The sequence below is a fragment of the Scophthalmus maximus genome, chromosome 15 (assembly GCF_022379125.1).
Source record: "Scophthalmus maximus strain ysfricsl-2021 chromosome 15, ASM2237912v1, whole genome shotgun sequence".
Taxonomy (NCBI): Eukaryota; Metazoa; Chordata; class Actinopteri; order Pleuronectiformes; family Scophthalmidae; genus Scophthalmus; species Scophthalmus maximus.
The window spans coordinates 10,607,255-10,626,819 of NC_061529.1; the positions used below are offsets into that span (position 1 = coordinate 10,607,255).

General features: G+C 43.3%; 2 long non-coding RNA genes across 9 annotated transcripts in view; one reads left to right on the plus strand and one right to left on the minus strand.

The window, feature by feature from the left end:
- The window catches only part of LOC118285852, a 147,190-nt gene extending 133,014 nt beyond the window's left edge, over positions 1–14,176 (minus strand). For 7 of the 8 annotated variants that reach the window (XR_007032171.1, XR_007032176.1, XR_007032174.1 and 4 more), the window contains exons 1-2: positions 13,763–14,176; positions 6,974–7,056 (exon numbers count right to left, since the gene is read on the minus strand). This is a non-coding gene — a long non-coding RNA (uncharacterized LOC118285852). The remainder of the gene's footprint in view (positions 1–6,973; positions 7,057–13,762) is intronic. The other variant, XR_007032175.1, reaches the window with a different exon arrangement.
- Positions 13,596–18,682, plus strand: LOC118285853. Its single transcript, XR_004785277.2, has 2 exons — positions 13,596–13,832; positions 17,720–18,682. It is a non-coding gene; the product is annotated as an uncharacterized LOC118285853 (long non-coding RNA).
- The last annotated feature ends 883 nt before the right edge of the window (positions 18,683–19,565 follow it).

Here is a 19,565-nt window from a genome sequence, read left to right on the forward strand (position 1 = left end):
CCCTGTGACTTATGCTTGTCTGTGTCATTCCCTACAGAGGTTAGTCCAGGTGACTGATGGCACAGCCTCTCCGTCTCATAGGATTATAGCTTATGCAGAGTTTCATTCGCAAATGAGACCGCCACCGTTTAAAAGATGTGACTCTTGCTCTTAAAATTGTCATCGGCTTTATGGTTGAATTCATGTATTCATGTAAGTTTGAATGGTTGTTTGTCTTGTATGCGTCTGTGCGATATGCTGACGGCCTGTCCAGGGTGTACCCCGCGTCTCACCCACTCTCAGCTGGGATTGGCTGCAGTCCCACCTCCGACCCGCCAGAGGATAAGCAGTATAGATAAGGAGCCTGTATGCACAGGACATAAGTTCACTGCAGCACCAGAGACCAATATTCCTTCAAAAATATTACTGATATTCTCTACTGACACAAAACCTCTCACCAAAAAAAGAGAGCACGGGAGCAGCAGGGTGAGCTGTTTGACGAAACGGAGAGACATTTGTCACCCGGAAGGTCACATTCCTCCTTCAGGGATCAATAGACAATCACAAAACAACAACAAAAATAATAATAATACATCAAGGATTTTCCTAATATGGACAGCAAGCACTTTAAAATGACACCCTTTATAATGAGTTTCCCTGTCATCTCATTTATAAAGTATTTTCAAGTGTGTGACTATTGTTTTGTTTCTAGAGGTCACATCAGGATCTAAAGCATCGCCAGCTGTTCGGCGATACAAACCATCACAGGAAAAACAATCACAGATCCATCTTCCAAAATATTTGAGCTGGAAGCTTGGCAGGATCAGCGACACCATCTAAAAGTAAAAGGTTACTTGTTCAAAATCAAACTTTGACCTCTGGGCTCTACGAATACTGAAAATTAATCCTTTTGACCTTAAAGGCCAAGATGCAACAAATTATGCACAAGAAAATAAAAGTAGCAATGAAAATGACTACAGTGAGAGCTGGTCTAGACCACAGTCGTCATGAGTGAGTAAAAAAGCTTCTAATAGTGGAGAGGAAGTTCATTTTACAACCAATAATATATAATTTACTGGAGACAGGTACATACTGTGTGTTATGATCCTTTCTTTCTGTTGCTAGGACACTGTGACTGGAATAAAGCCGATATTAATGTAGGGTTTCATACATTTGTAAGGTCTTTTCTTAAAGTGTGGGTGCTATACTGCAGCTAATAAAAAGTTAATGTCTGTTCTTGTGCAATTCTATGAAATAAAATAGCACATTTTAAATACACACTTTTGAATTCTGTGAATTCTGTGAAAGCCCTGTCTTTGTATTACACTTGCATACAGTTTCCATTTAATCATCTACAATACCAATCAATGCTCCCTCTAATAATTACTTTCCATTTTGATTGCAAAGACAGCGCACACACTGAGAGGCTTTCCAGCACATACAGAGTGGCTTCCTGTATATGAGGATCTATATGTCGCTGGGTGTGCGGCGAGTACGGAGCAGTGAAATCTACCCTTTGATGAGATTAGCTGAGTGGTGTACTTGAAATAACCTTTCATGCGCTGCCATTATTGTATTAATCTATTCTAAAACAATTTGGTTGAATTAATTAGGCCCTACATATTTCAGCAACGCTCACAGGCTGCCTGGAAACAGATGGCTCTGAGGGCGAGCCACTCTCCAACGGATGTGTGCGGCTGAGGAGTAGAAGGGAGAGAAGAGAAACCGAGGTGATGAGGAAAAAGGAAGAAGAAGAAGATGGTGGTGTGAAAGGGACGAAACAAAGAGGGATGTGTCATCCACACCTCTGCATTGTGTACCTGACAGAGTGACGAATGAGAGAAAATGAGTCAAACATTTAGGAAATGGAGAGAAGAGTGGAACAAGAGAATGAAAGTTGCTCGGGTCTCGGGTCCGCTCAGTTCCTCCGCAGCCGACGGGAGATTGGTAGCTTAACAACAGTTGGGCGAAGAAGGCTATTATCTCAATCCTACAGTGTTCTGGATGGGTTCAACCTTGAACAGCTTGCAGATGATGAGCCTATCCATATGGTGTTTAAATCGCTCAGCGTTTCCTAAGCCATTAACCTTCAGGACACCTTGCACTTGTCCTCCACTTTGACTGACAGCTCAATGTAGATTTTCAAAAACATCACTACTATACTTAAAATTCATATTTAAATAATTCGCCCCAAAATATAAAAAAAATACCACAACCTTATTTACCAGTGGTTCCGAACCTTCTTGGATTGTGGCGTCTCACAATGAGGCCAACGTCTTCTTGTGAACCTTCATCACGGGTTCAACCAAAGAGTGATTTTTCGTTTCTTGAACTGTTATATTTGCAGGATCTTTTGGCTCTTGAAGATGTGTAAGGATCCAACATTTCACAAGAAAAAGGGAAATTGCGATTGAATAATCTTTTGCAAAAGAATTTTCTGAACCCACTCACGCAAACTCAAGGTTTGAGAAAACAGCTCAAAACAATTTCTTAGTGGCAGTTGTTCATCATTTCTATCACATTCTGTGTGGTCAGGATGTGTGAATGCCCATGCTGACTAACAGGCTGAGTTTCACTTTACAAGGGATGTGCAATGGTGCAAAGTGCCGAGGACAGTCAAGATATTTAACAGACTGGGGCGTGTGCATTTAAGAGGCGAGGAGGCCGAGTGCTGAAGTGCTGAGGTGTTTACAAGGCGCTGCCACATCATGAAGGACAAGTTAATGGCGTGGCGAGCGGAGGTGGATCATAATGCACTTTGTGGCCCGGGTCCAGCCATGAAGATTTTTTAACAGGAATCTCAACCTTGCTGAGGAGGATATCCTCCAGAAAGGAGAGATGACGAACAGGAGAAAGTGAGAGACAGGAAGAAAGATGATACAGGGGTTCTGGGGTCGGCTAATGTTGCCGCCGAGTGCTTCGCCTTACTCCAAGTCCACATCAAATCTTGTTTCGAGGCATGGGTAATGGATATCAAAGCTCTGGCACAGTCTCTGGAGCCAGGGAAATTAAAGTTTTCCAACTTCTGACTTGGCAGGAGCTGTGGCAAAATGATACCTTTCACCTGAGAGGGGAGGGGAGGGGAGGGGAAGGAGGCTTTGCAGTGAGGGTGATGTCACTGGCAGAGCCCTCGGTAGATATTTGAGAAACAGCCTGACCTGGAAACACAACAACAGGAAACAAAACAGGGAGGGCGTGACATGCCAGTATTGATCTATTGTATATTATATTTTCGTGACACAAGCTGATAAAATGTAACTGACTATCTCACATTACCCTAACTGCCCTGTCTTTCTCTGGCAGTATGGCGGGCTGTGGCCCGTGCCATCGCCTCCTCTCTGCCTGCATCGCTGGCGTTTAAACTAACATGGACGTGCCGCTGTCCAACACAAGTCAGGCAGAGTGATCCCTCTTGCCTGCTTTTATTACCTTGTTGACACCAGCTGCTAGTTTTAAGCACTTTTAAATGCTGAGTCTGAGTAGTGGCTCAAATCGCAGAATTAATGCCGTTATTCCTGCCCAGCTTTCTTTTTGGCAGCGCTTTTAAGCCCCAGACTTAACAACAAGCCTGGGTTTTATGCATTCAGACAGCTGGTGGGAATAAGGCAGTTGCCAGTGGCATAAAACACTGTGTGCGTATGTGTTTGTCAATGTGGTCGGCGTGTGCCTTCGCGTGTGGGAGGGCATCTGAATATTAAAAACTGTCTTTTAAAAGTTGCTTGTCCACAGTCCAAATATTAAATTTGCACATTTGTCATATTGGTCAGTTTTTTCGGAAACAAAGATCCATCTCTCGCACTCAGTATTTGGCATTAATAAAGGTGATTAAAATGCGGTGGAAATGTGACATACTGGAAATTAAATGCTGCCGATTCCTCCTTCCTCTTCACCAGTTTGACACTCAACTTCCACTCTCTCCACACTGGCACGCTTCATTACTACTCGACTGTGTGAAGTCACTCGCCTCTTCTTGCACACAACCACACACACACACTCCACCAACACACTCATGAAAAGTGTGCATCCTTGTGTGCGCACCCCCCCCCCCACACACACACACACAAACACACACAGACACACACTATTTCCCTCACTTCACACACACAATCTAAGTAATGCTATCTAGCAGCTGCACCTCTCCTTATGTGTGGAGAGTGTTGATCCCAGTTCTTCCCTCACACACAGTGAACATATGTCAGTCAGAAACCAAGCAGACTCTGTATTCCGTCTTGTGAATAAAAAGTTTACTTCTCCTTTTATGCAGCACTTCCAAAGTCTCCTCAGACTTGTGTGGAAAGACCCTAGGTGATGCATGGAGGTGACCTTGTTGTGTTGGCGTCCGTGCATGTGTGTTCAAATGTGTAATTGTGCATGTGCATGAGATTACAAAGGGAGGAGCTGAGATGCCTCAGGTAAAACAACTACCGACTCTGATAGATGCCAGCAGCACCTGTCTGATTTACATTTCCTAATTGCAAATGAATTTCCAAAGACCCCTTTCACCAGCACTGACAGCCAATACGAAATACTGCACTCTACCTAAAGGAGAAAGTGTTTTTTTACAGAAATATTTATAGGAGACTTAGAAAACTTCCACCTAAGCCATTTCCCTGAAGTTTGTTTGAATGTATGTAGATTAGAATGTATACATACAGTAGATTAGCCACTCTGATGTTTGCAGGTGCGTTGACTCCACAATTCAAGTAAGAAAAACAACTTCACTGCGCACCAAATGCAATGCAAACTATTCCGGAGATGATATGATGCTATCCAGGCCCCTCTCCAATATTGTGATTTTCTGCTCTTGACTTATTGTCTATCAACAGAAAAAACTATTAATAGAGCTGACACAGTGTAGTTTAGTCGGTGGTAAATGAAAATGGATTACATTTTTAAAGATCTCAAATCAAAATTAAAACAAAAAAAGAGTAAAAACAATGATGTGTAGCTACTGTATGATGACACACTCTAAATCCTCTAATTTGTCATGTTTCAAACTCAAACGTATCACCGCCCAACTTTCACCCACTGCCTGAGAGGAGAAGTTTTCCCGAGGGTCCGAAACAGGTCCAACAGGTTCATGCTGACAGTCAAACAGCCTCAACCCAAAATCCAGGACAACAGCAGCAAACAACACCTGTCCTGATGATGTCATGCTCTCGCTGGTATCCTATACTCGCCTGAAGACTTAACCTCCTCCCTCTTCACCTCTCCCTGCCCTCCCTGAAAACTCTACACATCCTGCTTTCATTATTCACCTCTTGTGAGCACCAGCCCTCTTAAAATACGCCTCAAGAGTTAATTCCAAACACAACGTACACCATAAAAAAATTACACACAGGTGCAGAATAAAGCCATTCTGACAAATTACCATGCGACCACAACATTTTTGTTATTTTGTTCAAAACGGAGCAGGGAATGACTCGCGCGGATAAAATATGGAGGAGAGGAAAGAAAGGAATGCAGGTCAAAAGGCTCAGGTGACACAGGTGGATGTGGAAGTGTGGTAACAAACTTGTCCACACTTGATGTGTCCACATACAGTATGTGAAGACGACAGAAGGAAACAAGTAGAACATGAAGCAGTGTTCACTCCTTTTATCTAAACTTTACTTGTTTCTGTGATCAGAGCTGTGTTGTGGTAGCTCGTCTTTGATTTGGGAGCATGGCGCCGTCACCGCCGAGCACAATGACACACACACACACACAAACACACACACACACACACACAACCTTAGCAGTGGGAAACAAGAGAGGAGCAGCTGTGAGTTGCACTCATCAGTTCAGTTTGAGGGAGACACTGGCAGGCTGGTAAACAGACACAGATGTACAGAGCTGAGCAGAACAGAGAGTGGGAGAAAGAGGAAGGTCACCCTTTCACAATGGGAAGGTAGCAACAAAGTCAACAACACTTGCTGCGTGACTAAAGCTATTGTAAAAGAAACAGGCCAGTCAGTCAGTGTGGCGGATGATGATTATTGATTTCATTTTCAAGGGAGAGCTTATCCTTATCATTTGACAGGAAAAACCTTTAAGTGTGCAGTGTCATTAATATTTCGTTAAATGACTTCATGTCTGTACTCTGTATCTGACTTATTTCTGCCATAATGAACAACTGTGAAACTATCATGACAACATCCCAGGACAATCCCACTGCAATGCAGTGGTTTCTCATGTGGAATAACCAAATAGTCTTTCATTCATGAAGAGAGAACCCGAGGAAATCAACCTGCCAAAACCTTCTCATGTGACACACGCACACATACACAGCTTTGTCAGCGACTGTTGCCTCCCCTGAGGGTGACACCCCACCTGGGAGCTCAATCCTGTCAATGCCCGCTATCTCAGTTCCCCTTTCAGCCCGTTTGCTCTGTCTTGTTACACTCATTCTGAGTCCTCCCCAACCCAACACCACCCACCCTCAGAGTCACATTAACGCTCGAGATACTAAAAAAGTGGCGTAATAGGGGCGGCATTCTCTAACATGAATAGGTCCTTGAGAGAGGAGTGGAAAGAAAATGATACCAGTCTGTAGATTCCTATATAGCTGTTAAACCTGAACTCTGGGGCCACATCCATACGACTACGTTGTCATTTTAAAATGTCATTTTAAAACTGAAACGATTCTCCATCCATACAAGCGTTTGAACTTTGTATCAGTTCTAATCTCCATCCATACTAACACACCTGAAAACATATATCACATTACCATTCACAGGAAGCAAATGCTGGTGATTGTGTCTTCGTTTCCAAACATCTCAATTTTTGCTGTTTATTAAAAACTTTTTTTTTTTTAAACGCAGCCCCAGAGTTTTCAAACTAAGACTGGGCAACCAGCGTTTTCAAAATCTCTGTTTTGGGCACCCGGAGACTCCGGAGTAGTGTGAACGGCAAGCGTAAGCGAAGGAGCAGGATCAGGATCATCAAGAGTTTGTATTTTCCCCAAAAGAGCATTCTTGGCATTTTCTAAATGCTATAATCTTTTATTGTGTACCTTAAGTGCAGACCAGGATGTCGGTCGATTCAACGCAGCACCGTCATTTGAGCAGCTGATCAATCCAGGTTTAGCAGGATCTTCTGCATCAGAGGAAAGACCAGTAGGTTAATAAACTACATTATACATTTTAAATCCAAATCTCTCAGTCTGTCTTTGACTACTGTCCCTCTCACGCTCCAAAGGAAAAAAAACATTCACATTTTTTTCAAACAAAGTGAAGACACCAAACAATGTGCTGTACTACTATCCATTGTTGTGCAAAATATCCAACAATATAAAAAAAATAGTTTTCTTTCCAAATAAAACACAATTTTTAAATATCTAAATGATACTGTTCCATGTGTGATCACCGAAACAGTAACTTTTGCTTTGCTTGTTTGCACTTTTTCCAGTTCTTAAACAAATGAATCGTTAACGTCAGCCATCGCTGTTAGAAATAGTTACAAACTGTTAGAAATACTTGGCGTGGAGGCCTCCGGGCGTAATATCTAACCAGTCTTAGGTAAACATTTACCTGCAGAACTGATCACACATTTATAACTGATCGCCACCTGGAGCTAAACCATTCTCCGGTTCCTGACTTAACATGCTAATAAGTTGTCCAGGTGTGTGTGTGTGTGTGTGTGTGTGTGTGTGTGAGCTGGGATGTTTGTAGCCCGCAGGAGGTAGAAGTGAAAGACCACCAACTGAACAACGAACCAGGTGGTACAATCAAAGAGAAGACAAGTCGGTCCAGCAACTGTTATCATCAAACAGCCAAAGTAAAACTTCAGGGGGTTGAATCTGTACTCTTTGCAGCTGCTGCTGCACCTAACATCTGAGAACCAAACATGTGGCAGCTGAAGAGTAACTAAATTATTCCTTTGCAGATTTTCCCATATATTGTATCCACCTGTGCTGCTTATCTCTATGCTATAGATTTGACATTAGATTTTTTTCTTTCTTTCAAGTAGAAAAGCAGCCGGAAAGAGATTTGCTGTCAAGAAAGGACAAGCGGGGTAATTCAACTGAGGGCTGCAGCTTTGTCTTCTTCACTCCTAGCATCACCTTGAAAGCGAAACAAGCGTTGAGACTCTGGTGGCCCCACGACATATTCTCATTTAGCGGCTCCGCTGTTGTGGGATGTCATGGCTATTAATTCTATCTGAGCTTCATTAATCCACATTTTCCCATTCAGCCCCCCTGTCCTTAATCATCATTTCAGCCTTTGCCAGCATGGCCTCTGGTGGCCAAATACAACTAGGGTCACAATGTGTTGCCTCAGCACTGGGGGATTATATGCACACATATGCACCCATACACATACATAGAAAACACCGATAATAAAACAGGTCATCCATCTCAATCACACAGTACTGGACCGGTGTTATTCCGTTCCTCTCGCTGGGATAAAACGTAGAAAGTATACACGCTAATGTGCACTCGCACACAACTGCTTCAGAGCACAGAGAACATTACAGGCAAGCTGTAACGCTTGCCAGGTTGTGACGTCCACACAAATTCATCTTGTATGGTACTCCTGAGTGATATCCGATTTTGTAAAGACGCTGAAGGTCACTCAGCAGTGAGGAGAGAGGAAGGTAAAACTTGAATCAGAAGGGACGCTTTAGAAATGTTTGTCCTTGAAAAAAAAAATGAAAAAAAAAAGACGGAAACCCACACTGGCAACTGAGAGGGCGGTGAAAGAACTGACAACTATCAGGACCGTCTTGAGTGCAGCTCAGTCCAGGTGGGCAAATGGTTGCTTATTGTTCCAGCAGATCTGAGCTGTTTGCCGTTATCTGAATACCAAATGGTTCAAATTTGCTGTGTGTGTGTGTGTGTGTGTGTGTGTGTGTGTGTGTGTGTGTGTGTGTGTGTGTGTGTGTGTGTGTGTGTGTGTGTGTGTGTGTGTGTGTGTGTGTGTGTGTGTGTGTGTGTGTGTGTGTGTGTGTGTGTGTGTTTCATGGAGGGGCCCAACACACACAATGGAAACTGGAGAGGGTAATCTGATGGAAATCTCTGAATGTTCCTCTCCCTGCTCGCTAAAGGTTACCCTGCCTAACTGCCTGTCTGCTGGGTGGTTGCTTGTTATTCATTCAGAGAGACAGACGGACAGAAACACGCGAGGGAACGAGGAGGACGCATAAGAGGAAATAAAGACAGTGGGTGGCAGTTTTGTCAGTTTTAAATGGAAAAAATTAAAATCAGTTGCTTCGCCGCAGCTGATCCTTTTCCACTCTTCAGTCCAGATCACCAACTGACCTTTGACCTCTCGATACCTCAGAAGTGCCTGAAGTCACATTCTTAGTCGTATACACCAACAAGAGCAAATAACCCCACCACACTGCTACCACTCATATAAAAGCCATTTCATCTCTCTAATGCAGATAGCACATAAGGGGGGGGGGGGGGGGGTTGTGTGTCTGCATCACAGAACTGTAAGCACATAGAATAACTGTCGCCGAGCACAGCCAAAAGCCCTTAGCATTGTGACAGAGCAGATGTTAAGAGTAATGACAGTGGAGATTACCCAATAATTGTTGCAGCGTAAATCATTTCAGAGGGGGGCAGAAAGAAAAGAGAGAAGGGAAAGAGAGGGGAGAGGAGGAGGAGGAGGGATGGAACAAAGGAGGATGAACCACGGCTGAAGCAAAGAACACCTTGTCAGTGGAATAAAAATGCAAACGAGGACAATTTCTATGCCGCACGAATTCCGTTTTTCTAAATGTTCACAGGCAGACGGCTCATCTGTAGTTGCATAAAAGAGCACGTTTTCAGAAATGGTAGCTTGCCATGTTTTGTGGTGGTGGTGGTGGTGGTGGTAATGGCGATTATGACGATGTGGCTGCGAGTGTTATTGTCTGTGTTTGGTAGCTAATCGCTGTGATACAAGCTGCTCCCTGAGGCCAGGGATAGAGGATAGAGAAGCCCCCGCCATCTAAGAGCGTGATGACATATTTCTCCCTAACATCCCTTAACAATATTGTTCGCCCCCGACCCCCAGCGCCAGGCCCTCGCCGGCGTCCTGCCTCCCCCAACCACAGATCATCCCGGCCCACATGGGTCAACAGATCAGGGGCCTTGACAGCCACTGCGAAAAGGAGCCCCTCTGCATGCGTGTGCGTGCATGCATGTGTGTGTGTGTATGTGTGCACTTGTGAGTGTAAGTGTGAGCATGTCCCTCTCACTTGCTCTGTTGTCGCCTTGATTGTGTAATAAACTTTATTCAGTTAAGCGTGAATTATTGTTAATTGAACTAAGAAGTAATTTTCTTAATTGAAACAGAGGGGGAGGGGGAGGGGAGAGACCAGATTAACGATGTAAAGGAGTGTTTCTCTCGCTCACTCACTCTCCCACCATCTTGAGACTTTTATCTTGTCTAATTCTTTTTCCCATTACCGTTCCCACCATATTTTTCCATCCTGCAACTTTAGCGAGAAGCCTGTAATCTACTTAGCATCACGCCCATCTCAAAATCAAGGCGGGGATATGCGGAAACATTTCTGAGGAACAGTAACTGCTGCCTGTCTCCCTTGTCTGTTTCAGCAGAGCTTGTAGGCCTTCATAGATACTGTACATTTGCTAAACTGCATAGGTTGTTTTGTCATGTAAACAAGCAATACGTCAAACATCTTTTGACCATTTAGACACAAGCACTGATATCTTTAAAGCTATTTGTTGCCTTGCTTATGTCCAAGGCTGTCATGTGTGAGCGCCAGAGCCATAAATCACCAACGCTGGAGATGGCAGTGCTATGAAATGCTAAACTAGTTTTGGTCAGCATCAGTAAGGCCATACAATGTAACACTTTACACTAATAATGCCATGTCTTGATCTGCCAAATGCATAGAAAACTTATTTCAGCTCCATGTTAATACATGCCACAGTAATAAATGCAACCGCGCAATCTAATCCCCCAAACACCCAGCAAACACTATTATGTACGAGAGAAAGGCTGCAGAGAAAGACGACCGGAGCAAAGACTCTCACATCCCTCTGCAAAATCTCTCTACTGAATTGTGCGTTAGAGTAAGGCCCACTGCAGACAATTCACTTGCTTTCACAATCCATCAATTTAACACAATTACAAAATTGACCGAATTGAGCTGAATGTCAGATTTTTGCTTTGTGGGAAGAAAAACAACATGTCACCACCGCGATACATCTTTGTTCACTGACAAAAACCAAATAAATTGCAAAAATCATTCTGCGCTGCTCGTCAGAGCTCTCTGTGCCGTCAAAAGTCGATTCATTGTCTCCACGTTCCTCGTCCTTAATACAAAATCTACTGTATGTGGGAGATCGCGCTGGGCCACAAAGTAGAAAGCAATGTTTTGGAATTCAACCCACATACCAGAGCTACTGCAGAGCTTCAGGAAACAGTCACATTCCGGTAAACACATGTGGAATTACCAGGGCAAGAAGAGCTCCTGGTCACCAGCCTAGCCAAATATTATCTCATACAGAACAATATCACCCCCTACACAGCAGCTATTGGCTGAGAGGGGGGAAGTGATGTATATTGACTTTTCATTTGGGTCTTGCTGACTCTGCTGACAAAAGGACCAAACCACTTCCAGCTGCTAAACCCAGAGAAAACAGCCGCACTCCGCTGAACATGATTCAGCTGCATTTTGTTTCCCAAACTACCTTTGTTTCGTCGAGCAGCTCCGCTGCTCAACGCCCACAGTTGTGAGCCAGGCAGGGGTTAAAGTAGCTAAGTGACACACATACGCTATCATCACAGTGATATAACTCTAAAACAATGAGTAGGTTACATGTAATATAACATAATGAGGCCTACAAGTGACATAGCTCCTCACGTTAATGAGATCCATGTTCACAATAAAACAAACATCATCCATCTTTTCCTGCTGATCTTCCCACATTAACACATGACCTTTTTAACATGAACATTCTTCCCGAACAATACCGGCCATCCTCTACTATTTGTCTATCTATAGAGTGTGTCGGAGCCATCTAGCACCTTGTCAGTCATAAAGGCAGTGGGAGAGGGGGGAAGGGAGAGGAGGGACGGGAGGGACGGGAGGAGGAGACGGAGGAGGGGATGAGAAGAGTGCCATTACCAGTGTTCTGGACCCGTGTCTTCCCAGGGTGAATAATTATGGCTGACATGTCGTGAATAGGGAGGGACATTATCGCAGTGATCCTCCGAACCTCCTCTGTGTTCCCTCACACACACACACACACACACACACACACACACACACACACACACACACACACACACACACACACACACACACACACACACACACACACACACACACACACACACACACACACACACACACACACACACACACACACACACACATTGGGGCCCCTCTGAATGATTTAGGGGGTCTGTTAATAATGCAGGGGCTCCTAGAGCTAATTAGGTAAGTAGCAGAGGGCGCCGGCTGTGACGCCTCGGCTCACTGATACAGGCTGTAAAGGAATGAAGCTATGACTGCACACAACTCCTTGCTCACGGAGTTTTGGGTTTATGTTTCATGGTGCGCACACACCCCCCATGCCCTGAGCCTCAATAATAGCCCTGATTATTTTTCAAACAGGATGCATAAAATTTGTGCATGCGATTTAGGTTTCAGATCGATCACGGCACAAATGTGGAGGCCTGCAATTGCTCCACTGCTCTGCTTCCTCCATTGGCATGCATTATGCATTATTAAGTGGATCAGGGGAGTTAAGAGGTAACATGTCAGTGCTCTGTGGCCTTAAGATGTTTTGTCAGGCCGCATCAGAGGGGATGAAGGGAGCGGGGATTTGTGGGTGCCAAGAAAATCAGCAGAAAGTGAATATCTTGAGAGGGAACAAGTGGAGGGCCAAGGTGGGCCGCGTCACGTGTACAATCTCTCTCTCGCTGCCTCTCTGGCGCCATGGCTGTCAGCCCTGTAAGTGCAGTGTCAGGGTGATTAGAGAGCAGCGCGGCCCCAGACAAGAGCACAGCCAACCTCCAGACGAGCCCTCCAGAGACGCAGCGCCACAACAAACCTCAGCCCAAGGTCAAGCCCACTCTGTCAGGCTCCCTGCTCGCAGGATGGGCCCCTTCAGTGCACAACCGAGAGCCATCCTGTGCCGGAGATTGCAGGCTCAGTGATATATAGCTCTTTTATGGTGCCTTTGGGCTGAAAGCAGTTATGTTTAAAGCATTTGGATTGCTAAAATTACACAAACCTATATTTTCCCACTTACACCTCGTGGCATGTAGCGGATGATTTATGTGCAGAGGTTTTGTGATAACATTGCAATGTCTGCCTCCACACCAACGCGGCGGAGGTGAATTGAATTCTTTCTAGAGATGAAACACTCCGTTGTTACCCAGATCACATTTTGCCCTGCAATCTACGCGGTTAGGGAAATATGTTTATTTGTAATTTGGGTGAACTGCATCTTTGATTTGCTAGATTAAAAACTAGATTCCACTCTAGTAAAAAAAAAAGAGAGAAAAAAAAAAAGGAGTGTGGCAGCATTGTTTATGGACAAATAAATACTGAACTGTGGCTCGAGTTGAAGTCACAGTTAGTGCTCCATCTGTCACCAGCAGAGGCACAGTCAGTCAGAAATTAAATATAGCTCGTTGAAACATGATTCAAATCAGATTCTGTTTTCACTTTGGGAAACTGTTAGCATGGCAGAGAGCTCTCCTTTCTTGCTAACAACAAACATAGAAGACAACACAAACCACAACTTGGACACAGGGGGCAAACTCTACAACCTGAGGAGAAATATTATAATCCACTTCACATCACAGAACAACTCAGTATCTGCAGGACAAACCTGTTCAGGGTCCATGACGTCAGTCAGGCCGTCCGGCGCATGGCGGAGTTTCACGAGGGGAAAAAAAAAGGTTTGACCACATTACACCTTTGGACTTAAATATATATATATATGTAGGCTGCTTTTTTTTTATCAGGCCACATTACGCTGTGTAATATTATCTTTACAAGTCCATGAGGAACACGGCGCGGCAAACTTTTTTTTCCGTCAAGAGGAAGTCAGGTTGATATTGGATACTGGCTATTTAAATTCCTCAAATGCATTTTTTAATAACACGAGGGTGAAACTGCACAAGTCCGCGTGGTTCTCTTATGCCGCGGCGAAGGAAACGAATCCAGTCAAGTCTGAAATTTACAGCAATATTATTGAGAAAATGTATTCACAGAATAGGCTAATGATGAACTTCAAGCTAACTTCCTGCTGCGCAAGTGTAAACTACAGGAAGCCATCAAGGCCAAACAGCACCAACCACAGACAGACACAGTTGAAAACATAACTAATATCAATTGATCGATTAGTTGTTTGGTCCATAAAATGTCATAAAATTGTGAAAAATATCGATGGTGTTTCCCGAAACTCCAAGATGATGTTTTGTTTAGTCCTCACACCAAAGATATTTAGTTTAAATCAGAGAATATTTACTCATAAAAATTACTTTAACCGATTAATCGATTATCAAAATAGTTGGCGATTAATTTAATAATCGATTACCAATCGATTAATCCAATAACTGTTGAAGCTCTAAACATAACCTCAGCAGATATTCAATGAACTCCTTTCCTACAAATGTATGCAGTTAAGTTATGTCTTCCTTCTCCATCAAATTGTTGTCAGTTTCATGAACAATAATGTTTATTAGTAAAATGTATATGATACAAAGATACTTATACTCAAAGGACAGTAAATAGATGTTGAGCTGGTCCTTACAGTCACAGGTAGAAAACTGGCATCTACAAAAGAATTCTGTAACTATTCCATTGCTCTTATTATTATTGTTATAATTGTGATGTGTGTGTGTGTGTGTGTGTGTGTGTGTGTGTGTGTGTGTGTGTGTGTGTGTGTGTGTGTGTGTGTGGTTGGCAGAGGAATTCATAATACAAGGGTTTCTGCCATATAATCTACTCTTCTTTTTTCTCTCAAATGTTTCTTCATTTTTCCAAGTTCCCTGTAGCGCACACTTGTTGACAGATTGCTCATTAGTGTGACACAAACTTTCAGCGCCGTCTGCAGTCTGTGGAGTTCACCAGTTCTCTCCCATCCCCACAACATAAGGGAAAGCTGTAGCCCCGACTGTGCTCTACCTGTATGCGATGGCTATGGCCTGAGGGTTGACAGTATCTAATCACAGCCTCAACAGGTGGGGAGAGGAGACGGCGCAGACAGCGTGGCACCACATGGAATTCCTCCACTATCATAATGTGGATCAAACCACACACAGTATCTAGGATTTATGAGGAATATACTGTATACAGCTCTCTGCTGTGATACTAAATACTGCAACTAATGCACAGACTATCATCCAGAACATATGATATTGTAATCCATCATATTATGTTATAGTGTGCAAGTATTTTCTGTTTCTGGATCTTCAACAAGGGGAAATAACGCAGTGTACACAAACATCATTACATTCATCTTTATTCATGTACAATGGGATGCTCCACAGCACCACGTTTGAAGTCATTTGACCTCATCCTCACCTCGCCAGCGCAGAACCTCGTCAGACATGAAAGCCGTCACAGGGGGCAGAAGAAGCTAAACCTCCCCAGGGGAAGGAAAAGCAGAGGAGTGGGAGGTGGTGGAGGAGGAGATAGGAGGAGGATGGTTGTCACTGCCTCTACAAAGCCCTCTTATCCTCCAGATATCAAAGCGCCGTACTCCCGGCATAAAATATTGTCAGAGTGATATGACTCACAGGGGAAGCGTATCTACTACCAAAGTAAAAGCAGAGCGAAAGAAATAAGTTTCATCATTGTGAAGAAAAAAAAAGTTCAATGGGGTAGGGGTGTTTAAAGCGGTTTTGAAAATGTAGTGGCGCATAGCATTGTTCTTGAAAGATCTTTTTGATATCATACAAAGGAAGTAGTGTTTGAGGATCTTGGTCACTGAAGTGAGCTCAGTGTTTCAGGAATGAGCTCAAATGGTGTCTTCTCTCAGTGACAAAGACTATCTGTCCGCAGCACTGCCAGGTATGCAAAAGTTTAGATTATAATACAACATCAATTTAATTCTTACATCTGACCTGGACCTCAGGTCCCACGCGCTAGCTCCCTTCCCCTTTTTTATTTGCTCCCTAAAGAGGAAGTATTTTGGATGTAGGCCAGATGGGTGCACAGCACTATTGTATGGTTGACAGAGAGATGACCTTGTTGTGCGTGTGTGTGTGTGTGTGTGTGTGTGTGTGTTTAATCAGACAGAGAGGGGGGATTAGAGACAAGGCACCTGGCAGGTGGAAACAGTCTGTACTCATCTGATGCCCTCCTGTCTTTCTGCGCAAACACACGTGTGTACTGTAACTTGCTCATAGCCGTATTGTCACATTACAGTGCATTTAACAGTCTCTGTGTCAGATTGAGAGTCTTTGCAGAGCATTTCCCCGTGGCAGCCCCATGTAAGACAGAAAGTAGAAATAAAATTACGTGAACAAGTAAAAAAGCGAATGCCTGCAAACTGAGAGCAACTCTAAATGTTTCCTCAAATGACATTCTACTGACGCCTGGGAGTTTCCAAACTGTGATCTACAAGATAGGAAGAGACACTCTGGTCTTTGTAATGCAGTTCCTTACTTTGGTGTTGGGACTTTCACACAGGGTTGCGAGATTAATGTAGGAGGTCGTGTGATGATTAACAAAACAGGACAGCAGAGAAAAAATAGTTCTGCTGCAGTGTGTATTTTAGTCATACTTTCCCACTCTTTACTTTGCTGTAACTGGTCTCAACTGCTGGTACTGGTGGTGCAACCAGTGACTGACATACATATATATATATATATAAAAAAAAAAAAATTCCCCTCTCACCCCCTCCCACGGCGGGTGGTGTGTCTTCCTCAAGCTCGGGTCCTCTACCAGAGGCCTGGGAGTTTGAGGGTTCTACACAGTATCTTAGCTGTTCCTATGCCCTCACTACTATATCAAGTCTGTCCTCATTTTAGAAATTAGCACGTTGAACAAGGATATAGTGTAAACACAGCGAATAATTCCTACAGACCAACAGTCCTGTGGCAAATGCAACACACTGTGACATTGCTGGACAGTTTCAGACAACGTGATATGTTGTATTAAAGGGTAATGTATGAAGCTTATCGGGCCTATTCACTCTGTGTCAATCCCCCCAAAAATTGATGTTTCATTTTGGTCACAAATCAGCCATTTTGCCTGTGCAAATAGCTATTTCAGTTTCATTTCTGTCACATTACTGTCACTTTAAAAGGCTCGGTGATCCTTTAAGGAATAGGCTTTGCAGAAATTGCTGCAAAACACTTCTGCAAGGTAAATGAAGCTGACAAACATTCAGCTCAAAAATCACAGAGCTCCACCCTGACGCCAAAAGATTACTGAGCTCCCCATCTGTTCTGCCCTGCTCAAAGGTAGTATAGTTCAAGTGCAGTCATCAGTGTTAAGTTAAAACAAACACAGTAATTACCCTAATTAAGATCCAGAAGATTCCTTTAGATTAATAGCTGTCTGTATTAGATACTAGAGAGAGCAAGAAAGAGGACTGGAGGAGGTCAAGAAGAAGAAAAAGGAAGAAAGCGACAAATACAGAAAAATGTCAAAGAGGAATCAGGGAATGGAGAGGAAAAACGACTGGTGATTAATACAGGAAATGACAGGGGTTGTTATAGATTAATGAAACAAGTTATGCATAGGACGTTAGAGAGAGGAAGGAGGGTAGTGCAACAACAGAGTCGGTGAAAGCCATGTGATCATTTTTGCTGCTTTTTTCCGGCTTCACCAGGAGTAAATGGCTCTGCAAGCGGCTGTCACTCTGAGGGCCAGCATGGGACGATCAGCGATGATGACGGGGGCGCGGACCTGTGTCAAGATGCTGAACTCGGCTGTCAATCAAACCACTCTGCCCTATGGGATGACAAAGATGGGCCTCAATGCTGCTCAAGAGAAAGAGGGGGAGAGAGAGCAGGAGAGATGGAAAGGCAGGAGAAAAGGTCAGAGACAGACACGCAGACATTGGGAGAGAGATGTGATTTAGTGATTAAGTTGTTTGCGAGCTTGTTACTTATTGTATTTAGAATTGCGATGATGTCATTTGACTTTGTTTACGACAGAAACCCAAACCCACATGTGATTGTGTAACCTCGTGAAGTTTGCTCCATTCTGTAACAGGCAGTGAAAATTGCAACTATTCACTTTTCAAATTGGGCTTCACCATGGAGCTGTCGGAGCTTGGGAAAATTGATGTCCCTCTCCTTAGTAGGCAATACGACACTGTGTGAATTTGTCATTTGATGGCGAGAAAGGCCCGTATGAGTCATCTTCCAGCTATCTAGGACCATAACCCCTCAGGCCTCATGGGAACACAGAGGAATGACCAGTACATCATAACACAGAAGAAAAAAAAAATCCCACAGTCAGAATTCACCAGAACTCCTGCAAGCTGTTTTCAATTAGTGCTTGCTGATTCTTAGTGTTGGTCTACCGCATCATTTCAAGTAAATGCTGCTATAACGTAGAGCCACAATGTTTGGTTTGGCCATAGGAAAAATCTGTGCTTTTCCTTTCTCTTGTCAGTGGCAGCCACTGTAGAAGTCCTCAAACATGAGCTTGTGTTGTATCTGTCCTCCCGTTGTACTGCAGACAACGATTTTGTTCTAAGTTTCACAGTGATGTAATGTTATGCAAACGTAATACAAAACCACCAGATCATAAAGAATATCAAAACTAATAAAGAGAGCAAAATGTGTCCAGTGTAAAATCTGAATAATCACGGCTTCATGTAAATGTACTTCTTGAAAGATGTTCTCTTGCGTCTGAGTGCAGCAGTTAGACATGTAATGTCTCAGAGGCTTAATGGCTCTGAGGTCCAGAAGACTAAGATCCAAAAGGGAAAACTCAACAACAATAGCAACCATAGTGTGTAATGCTGAAAGAACCTATGTGACTTAATGTTTGACAGTTTGTAAAAGACATCTCTCTGCTTCAAGTCACAAATAAATTGTGTTTTATTCATAGGTTAAAAAAAAATGTAGCTCTGCATAATCTCAATAACATATTCCTCAAAGCGTTGTTCATCTTGCGGCTGTAATTACACGTCAAGTCAAGTCCGATTTATTAATGTCGCACATTAAAAACAACAGGAGTTGAGCCATTGCAATCACGGCAAAGAAAAGCAACACAAGCTTGAAAAAAAAGGATAAGAAGTGCAATGATAGAAAACAAAATCTATGCAATATCAAAAACATATAACGTGAGTTAATAACGTGAGTTAAAAAGTAATAAATAAATAAATCATAGAATCAAGCATAATTAAAACCAAGATTTTAATGCCGTCTCGTGGCCCAGCTGGTTGTATGGAGCGATGGCTGCAGAGATGTACATATTCCATATTTCAATTACTACATAGAATTGGTTAGATACTTTTAACAGCCAGATCTTCACCCAAAGTTTCTTGTTCAACAGCAGCGTTTTTATACCAGTGAGTGTTAAGATTCGATCCTCCTCAGGCTTCACCAGTGTGGGTCACAATCCACTAGGGAAGGTCGACGAAAAACCTCTGATCTCGAGATCACAGTCTGAAATGTGTTCTTGATGCCAGAAATATTTGTATTAGTGTGTGTGTGTGTGTG